We start from the raw sequence: 9,129 nt of genomic DNA on the forward strand, positions 1-9,129 counted from the left end.
TCTATCAGCTTATGTGGATGGTTGGTAACTATAAAATGATTCCTGTTAGTTGGCTGGACTAACATAGATTTATCAATTTATCTAATTAATCCAACCTCCCAGCGCTGATAGAGACTTTTTCACACTTGCAATCAGAGCCAAAATTAACCTCTAATGTTTTGGTTGTATCATCCTTAAGACAACTCGTTACTCGCGGGTGAGGGAGGAGACAAGCTCCTTTTATCTTAAGGTTTCTTTATATTAATCTGTCACAAACCGTGAAGTAAATCCTGATAATTCAGGATCCTATAATTAATGTGCTTACCTCTGTGCAATAATGGTCAGGGCTCCCACTGGCCCCTTCAAAGAGGCCACCTTTAAGAATCAGGAATGTAGATTCTTTTTCAAAAAGTTTATTACAAGATCAAAAAATACAAAAATGAGTAAATATAAAATTAACTGCTTCCCCCAAGGAGGAATTAGTTCTAATGATTGATTAAGAAATAAGGAGTTGATTTACACCAACTCTGTCTTCTGTGAATCGCCCCAAACTTCTCTTCAAAAACTTGTCTAGCTCTGCTTCTCTCCAAAAAAACTGACCTGTCATCCCCCGTCCAGAGGACGGAGGATGACCTCTCCAAATCTGCTCTGTCTCTCTGTCGTATGCCCCAGCTGCTTGTCGAATCTCCCCAGCTCTCTCAGAGCTGTTCTTTTATACCCTTCCTGGGCCAGCTTAGGCAAGGTAAAAGGCACATATCATTACCTCATAACAGAGAGGTCATGGGGTCATTTGCCAGACACACACTTTTTTGCTCAACACAAGACATTTGGTATCATTATCACTTCATGCAGCATTCTACATGAGAGCACAGGTCACTACATCATCAGGTTTGTAGCAAGTTGTAGGTCTTCCTTCAGCATTCCTGAGAGGGCTTCTTGATCCAAACGGGCTGTCTTCATTCTGTTCCAGTCCTTCTTTTCCCGCCAGAGGTGAAGCCAGACTGCCTCCTGACCTTTTGCCCAGTTCTGTCCTCTTGTCCCTGTGACCCTTCTGTGACCCTCAGCTTGGATGCTTGTAGTGCAGCTGGGCTCCTGTCTTCTGGCTGATTTTACTCGCATAAGCCAGTTCAGTGTGTTTCAGCTTGCCACTGTCTTTGGCATGTGGGGACTGGCAACAATTCTAAACACAATTTATCCCACTGATGAGTCAGCAGGGTTCTGACCGGGTCGAGGGGACAGCAGGATAAGCAGAGAGGCCCGGACTTCCCTCTTCCCAGCAACCCGTGCCAGCTCCTCCGGGGTAACCCCAAGGCATTCCCTGGCCATTTGAGAGACATAGTCCCTCCAGTGCGACCTGGGTCTTCCTTTGGGTCTCCTCCCAGTTGGATGTGCTCAAAAACCTCACCAGGGAGACATCCATGAGACATCCTAACTAGATGCCCAAGCCACCTCAACTGGCTCCTCTCGATGTGGAGGAGCAGCGGATCTACTCCAAACCCTACTCAGATGACCGGATTGTGTTTGCTGCAGTACATTACAGTCCAGGCTGTGATGTTAAAGAACAGTGTTTCTCAACTTTGTGCTCAATATATTTTTTTTATCTGGAGACCACCACCTCCCCACACTACGGCCTACCAGAACCATCCAAACAAGAAACAACGTTGGTTACCTTTGTAACCCCAGATTCTATGAGTATGGCGGAGCCCTTTAAGCCTTGCCTATCAGGAGTTAGTCCCCGACAACCAGTGGCGGTTCTACATCGAATTACTCCCCGGGCGAGGCCCCCTTTGAGCGCCCCCAACCGCCCCACCACCACCACCACACCACCCCACCTGCACGAACACACGCATGTTTTCTACAAACAGGCATGTTTTATTAGAACGACTATTGAACATTCATTTTTCTAAGTTGCACTTATTTACATTAATTACTATGAAGTTGTCAGAATGTAAAGCAATATACATTATATACTGTATCAAAATATATAGAATCAAATATACAAAAACAAACAATAACTAAATATTAAGAATATATGAACATAATAGATAATAAATATTCTAAATAGCAAAAATATTTCACACATAACAAACTAAAGATAATCACTACAGCATTGCACTTAGAACAGAAAACAAACTAAAATTAAAACCTAACCTTGATGCAATGTCATCAATAATGTCATCATATGAAATCTGCTCCCCTACTGAGTGATTGATACTAATCAGAGCCAGGTTAGTGAGCCGCCCCTGAAACCTAGGTGACCTCAGGTATGACTTGATCAAGTTTTGAAAAGCTCCTCTCAGCTTGAGCCACAGTGACTGGCAGAGCAGTCCAAAAGTTGGGGTAGATCTCCAATAGATCTTCATCATGATCCATAATATTTTAGAATTGCCTCTGAAATTGTAATTTAAACTGACATAAAAAAAAACTGTAGACTACCAAAAATGCCAACATTTACAGAACAAATCATGTAAAAATAATCAGTGCAGCCATCTGCAATAAATAAACAGGAGAGTTAGTGGTGACTGGGGAGTTTTCTTCTGCTTGTAGAGTTCTTTTATTTATTATTATGTGAACATGATCAACATGTGTTTGTTGTTGTTCAGGCAGGCCACGGGCTGCAGTGAGCATTTAACAAATCCTAGTTTGAATCAGTAAAAAACGATTCAAGGACTTTTTTCGAACCATTTGAATATTCGTTTCAATATTTCAGCCCTATTAGCTCTGTTAGCAACTAGTTGACCGCATTTAACCGTTAAACATGCATCATGCAACATGCATCATGAGAGCTACATACCTTTATCTTTCTCCTCTTTTTTCTTTTTTTTCCCCCTGAATGGGGGCACCTGGTGGTTTTAGCCTTTTTATGTTCATCTCTTCTGTTTGGCTCCTGACTCAGAAAGTTTCCTTTAGTCAGGACTAAACCATTTGACCTTGATGGGGGTGTGACCACAAAATCGTTTTGTTTTTCCTTTTTTTATTCGGCCATTTCACACAATTCAGAGAAACCTGAAAGAATGATAGGCCTGTGTTTATGATATTATGAATGAAATATGGAAGAACGTTAAGATGTGATTGACTTTAGCCATGTTAATACAGTTGATTCAGCCCCTGCACGCTCATTTCATTTGGGAAAGACGCAGAGGTGAATTCCCCCGCCGCACCCCTCCCCTTCCTGTTCTTCATACACACACGGTGCACGTGAACGTTCTCAGTCAGCAGGAGTATCGCGCACCTGCAGCTGCAGGGGGCGCCAACTTGCTGTTTCCAATCCAGACACTGTCATATGACAGATAATAGAAAACCTCGGTGCGGCGCAGATTTCCTTTTTTTTTTTTTTTTTACTCAGCGCTTGTGCGCCCCTTTTGTGTCATGAAAAAATGCCGCCCCGGGCAATTGCCCTGTCTGCCCGTGCCTAAAACCGCTACTGCCGACAACGACCAATGACTGAAGAGCTTTAATGTACGCCCGCCTAACAGGTGGGCCCTGGTCCTATAAATAGGTATAAGGACCAAGGATCATCTCCAAAAGTTCAAAGAACCCCAGAACCAGTGGGCCAGATGCTTAAAGGGCTCCGCCATACTCATAGAATCTGGTGTTACAAAGGTAACCAACGTTCTATTTCGTATGGCTCCGCCCTTTAAGCCCCGCCTATTGGGTTAAAGGCAGAGCATGATGTAGTAAACACCCACTGGTTAAGAACAAGTAACAAAAAAGCCCCCAACAACCTAACACAGCTGTGGCGGGCGTAAGATAAGATGAGCAGCTGTGAGGGAAGACTGTGTGGGGGAGGGTGGGGTTATCCCGAGGTCACCCGGCAATGAGCCAGAGAACACAGGGAAGAAGAATCAACACCATAACAATAGGTGGAGAACAGCAGGGTTAATTGAGGAAGGCTCAATAACATCTCGCTGACCCCCGCAGAGCAACGGTTGAAAACATACGCTGCTAATAGGGCTTTGGAGCGTGATGTCACGCCGCAGTGCATTGTGGGATCGCGGCGCCATGACAGTTGGCCAGAGAGGTAAACAAGCACACAGTGTTGGAGTGTTGGAATTGGGAGTGATAGAATCATGCTCAAAATCAGCGCAAAAGAAAAGGGGCTGTATCGCGACCGATTGTGCCCAGACGCCAAGAGAAGGTACTTTGAAAAAATTGCTTGCTTCGGTAATGTGGACCCATATGAAATAACGAAGTGGAGTGGTAACCCAGACAATCTTCCGCCTTTGTCCTATCCCGATATCTTCGCATACCTTGTCTGTGGAGTAAGCATATACACAGCGAAGCAGTTTAAGAATTATAAATCCCTGGAGGACCACATCCAATTCACGAACGGCTGGGTGCTAGATTTGTCCGTCTTCAAGCCTCCACGCTGCGAGTATGTTGTCATTAAGACAAAGGTAAGTCGCTTTGAACATGATAACTTTCTAAACAACTTCCTTGTTGCAGTTTTTGATTTTCATGTACAGCCAACCCATCTATATTAGCCTTGGTTAATTATAGACTTAATATTAAAAGTGATTTTTGTGTGTTTAAGGTCCGGTGTCGGTACAATCAATCAATCAATCAAATTTATTTATAAAGCGCTTTTCAAACAAAGTGCTTTACAAAATGACCCCAGATTCCCATAACAGGTTAAAAACATTAACAGACATATGCAAGCACACGCACACACACAGACTCTCACACACACACACACACACACACACACACACACAAGTAAAAATTATATTTGGCTGAGTCCAGATGAGCCAAGTAAGGTTAACGCAAGGAAACGCCATCAGAGGAGCCGTCTGTCCCGGCAGCATCAGGTCTTCCACACTAAGTCAGGGTGCTCAGTGGAAGGGGGGCATAGAGCGCCCAGGAAGCTACAGTCGACCACCGCTCCCGGGGCAGAGGGCCCCCACAGAGGAAACACTGGATTAAAATGAGTAAAAATGTAATAAAAGAGCTAATATAAATGACAAAAATTAGAAAATAAGTAATAAATAAAATGACATAGACAGTAAAATAATAATTTAAATAATAAAACTGTGCTAAAATATAATCATATAGAACATGCAAAGCAAGTAATAAAATATAATCATGTAAAACGAGAAATAAAACTGTAGAAAATATTTAGATAAAAGCTAACCTAAAAAGATGGGTCATGAGTCTTGACTTAAAAACATGAACGTTCTCTGCGGCCCTGAGGTCCTCTGGCAGCTCGTTCCAGAGGCGAGGGCCATAACACTGGAAGGACGCCTCGCCGTGAGTTTGTGTCCTGACTTTAGGGATGACCAGGAGACGCCTGCCAGAGGAGCGCAGAGGCCGCGAGGGTTCATATGGTGAAAACAGTTCTGATAGATAAGAAGGCCCAAGACCGTTAAGACACTTAAAAACCATTAGAAGAACCTTAAAATTGATCCTGAAACATACGGAGAGCCAATGCAATGATTCTAAAACTGGTGTCATGTGCTCCCGCCTCCTGGTCTTCATCAGGACACGTGCTGCCGAATTTTGTAGAAGTTGTAAACCTGAGATGCTCTTTTTAGGAAGACCAGAAAGCAGGGCATTGCAGTAGTCTATCCTACTGGTGATAAAAGCATCAGCATCTCCGTATTGGCCCGAGAGAGAATGGGGCGGACTCTGGCGATGTTCTTTAGATGATAAAAACCTATTTTTGTGATATTTTTAATGTGTGGGGTAAAAGTCAGCTCAGAGTCAAAAATCACACCCAGGTTCTTCACTTGTTCAGATGGATTAAAAGACAGAGATTGTTGTTGACGCAGCCATTTGAAGACAGGCGAACCGACGGACAGCTACCCTTGACGGAGGAATGAACAAACACCATGCAGGCACCCAGGGGCGTAGCACCAAATTCTGGGCCCTAGGTACAAGTCTTCTAGGTGGGCCCCCATGCTCAATTACTTAATATCTCTCTTACACATTTTTTGTCATGCTATAAGACAAGATAATAAATATGATCTTAGTTTAACCTCTATATTGAGCAAATACAAATGCCAGCATAATAAAAGTGAAATGCCCAGACTTCACATATAATTATTTTTATTTGCCAACAATGTGTTCAAACAAAAATCCTGGAATTTATTTTCCAGTAAATGCCCACTGACGGGTCTTCATGTTAGCTAAATCACTTATGAGATCTTTAAAGTCCAATCCTTTGGCTAATTGGCTTTCAATAGAAAGAAGAGCTAGGCTGTTCAGTCTATCCTGGGACATTGTTGATCTCAAATAATTTTTCACCAGTTTCAGTTTGCTAAAAGCCCATTCACCCCCAGCAACAGTCACAGGTAGTGTGCAAAATATCCTCAGTCCAATACAAACTTCTCCAGAAATGCTCTGTAATTGCATCCTGTAGATGGCATTAAGCAGCTCAAGAGGAGACCGAATGTGTGGGAATGTGGCACCAGATATTGTTCTCAGGTGTAGCATCTCATTCTCAAATTCAGCTGTGAGATCCTTGTAATGTTTTCTCATCAGTGCCTGGCATGATATCTTCATCTGCTCTTCAGTCATGTCTGTCATGGTTCATGATGTTAAGCTTTGCTAATACTGATATATATTGATATATTAAATACATATGACATGCAATAAACCAGGTTCTCTCTGTGAATGTAATGTACTCTAAATTTTATAATCCCTGCATTATCAGCCAAATTATAAGATTGTCCGTTTTCAAGATCAAATATAAAGAAATTTAAAATAGGCTTAAAATATCTAACCAAGTCAATAACAATCCTCTAACATCAGTGTCATCATGCTATACGAAAAACAGTGGCAGCTTCACGTTCCTGAGATTACCACGAATCCATCGATACCAAGTTTGTCCTGGTCCATGACTGGGAAGGAGCTGAAATATCCACACAGAGTGAACCTGTTTTTACTGCAAGGTCCGTGAATTAATTGGCGGCGGCCGCCCGCGATAATAATTCTGGTTAATATATATATATTAATTAGTGTTTTCACTGACAACACTAATTAATTTATATTTGATCTTGATCAGAGCCGGATTAAATAAATGGACTACACTAGGCAGGCTGCATTTTTAGGGCCCCCCCCCCTCCCCCTCCATCGATGTTATGTAATGAATTGAAATCTGAAACTTACAAAATTTACTTATAAAAGTTCATTCACATTTTACATAGCCTAGTTTTTGGTTACAAATTGGTTGTTTGTATGCCAAAATAAGTCATGTGTTGTAGGCTGTTGCCTCTGCTGAATCAGAAATTCTGTGTCAATTTTCTGAGTGTGAACTTATTGTTTTGCTATTTGAACATTAATAAAATTATTTGACAAATAATTAATAAAACCAGCAACACTTACCAAGGAAACCATTTAGCATTATCTACTCCGGGATAATCTTCAGCCTTCCAGCATCACATGGCCTCAGTCACAGCAGAAACACGCCTAAAGAAATGTTCCTTGGTTAAGCTTCAGTCTATGTCTCCAGATTTCCTCTGTGATGCAGAAGAATATCCAATATTTTGAGAGGGATAGTTTAGTGCAAAGTACTCATCAGTTTGGTACCACTTTGCAGGATCAGATGGGTAGCTAGTTGTTAATACCCTGTCTGGGTCTAGAGGCTCCTATAAGACTATATTGGGCTCACTTCTGGCTGGCTGCTGTTCTTCCAGTTTGTCCTTCTGTGAAGGCGCTGATGTTGACGGCGTTGGCGCTACATCGTCTTCCGCCGCATCTTCCACTGCGTCTTCGGGTTGTGTCTCCTCCGGGTCTTGCTCGGGCCCGGCCTCTGGCTCTGCTGACTCGAGCATGTTCACAGCTGTCGGACGGCTGCCCGAGCAGCCCGACAGAAACTTCTGTAAGGCCCCCCGCTGTCTCTTCTTTAGTTCCTCTTCATTTTTTTTTTTTGCGTTTTGCCACACCCGAAAGCATCGTGAAAGTTAGCCTACTCAAAAACACCTGCTAGCTTTGTTGTGTCCCGCTCTGACTCTGACCGCTTCTCTGACATCCTTAAATGGCGCCTTAACCTTCTGGGGTCCAGGGTGTAATTTGCCGTCAGTTTTCCTTTGTATTTCCAAAATAAAAACCATAACCACTACCTTATGTGGTATCAATCTTTTCAGCACAACCTGGACTTTATGAATCTATGCTTATTTTTTATATTTGGACATAAAGGGGTTGCATATTAGACCTTAAATCACTCAAAAACATAAAATCTGAATAGGAAAAAAGTTGTTTATTTTACTGTGAAACCAACAAACATTTATGACGAATGTTTTTTATCATTTAGACTGGTAATCTAGACTGTACATTTATAAAAAATATGACTAAATATAGCAAATAACTAATTTAAAAAAATTATTAGCTCTCTGGGATCCAGAGTGTAAATCACCGTTTTTGACTCATTTTGGTTTGTCTTTTGTATTTTCTAATAAAAACAATAAATATTGCCTTATGGGGTATCATTAATTTCAGGACAGCCTGGACTATCTGAATTTATACTTATTTATTAATTTGGCAATAATATACATGGATTTTGGAGAGAGAAGAGTGGCTCCATCTCACGCCGAGATCTGACAGCTGCGCGGCGCCGCCCACTCCTCTTGATGGATCTCCGAGGAGCTGGATCTCTTCCTTCATCCTCTACCTCATCATGACCCAACTCTTCTATGAGGAAGGATGGATTTGCCACATCGTCATCAACATCCTCGCTATTTGCCTCAGACTCCGGCTGCGAGTCTCCGTCCACTTCCTCTGCTTCCAGTTCTAAAAACAGCCGTACTATCTGAACTGCCTGGTGGACATTTATCCTTCTCATCATCCTTTATATAAGCCTAGTAAAAGCCTACTAAACTGCAGAGACAATATATCTGTCCGGATCGCTCCAAAATACAAAGTTTACCGTCAATATCTGTCTAATTGTTTGTTGTTACTCCGTTCGCGCCACTCCTTTCCCTGCGAAGCGGCTCCTTTTTGCGCACATCTCGTTACTCGTGCAGCCTTCCTTTCTCTCTCTCAGCTACATAATACTTTTTGTCAGCTGAATATGTGAGACTTCCACCAACAGCAAAAGGATCTCGTGTTTTTGTGGGTTTTTAATGTTCACAAGCACATTCCCGCTCACAGATTACTAAACCGCTGTTTTGACAAGTTATCAGATTGTCTAAAAATAGGTCATTTTTTAGTTTA

Source organism: Nothobranchius furzeri, chromosome 18 (assembly GCF_043380555.1).
Source record: "Nothobranchius furzeri strain GRZ-AD chromosome 18, NfurGRZ-RIMD1, whole genome shotgun sequence".
Classification (NCBI taxonomy): Eukaryota; Metazoa; Chordata; class Actinopteri; order Cyprinodontiformes; family Nothobranchiidae; genus Nothobranchius; species Nothobranchius furzeri.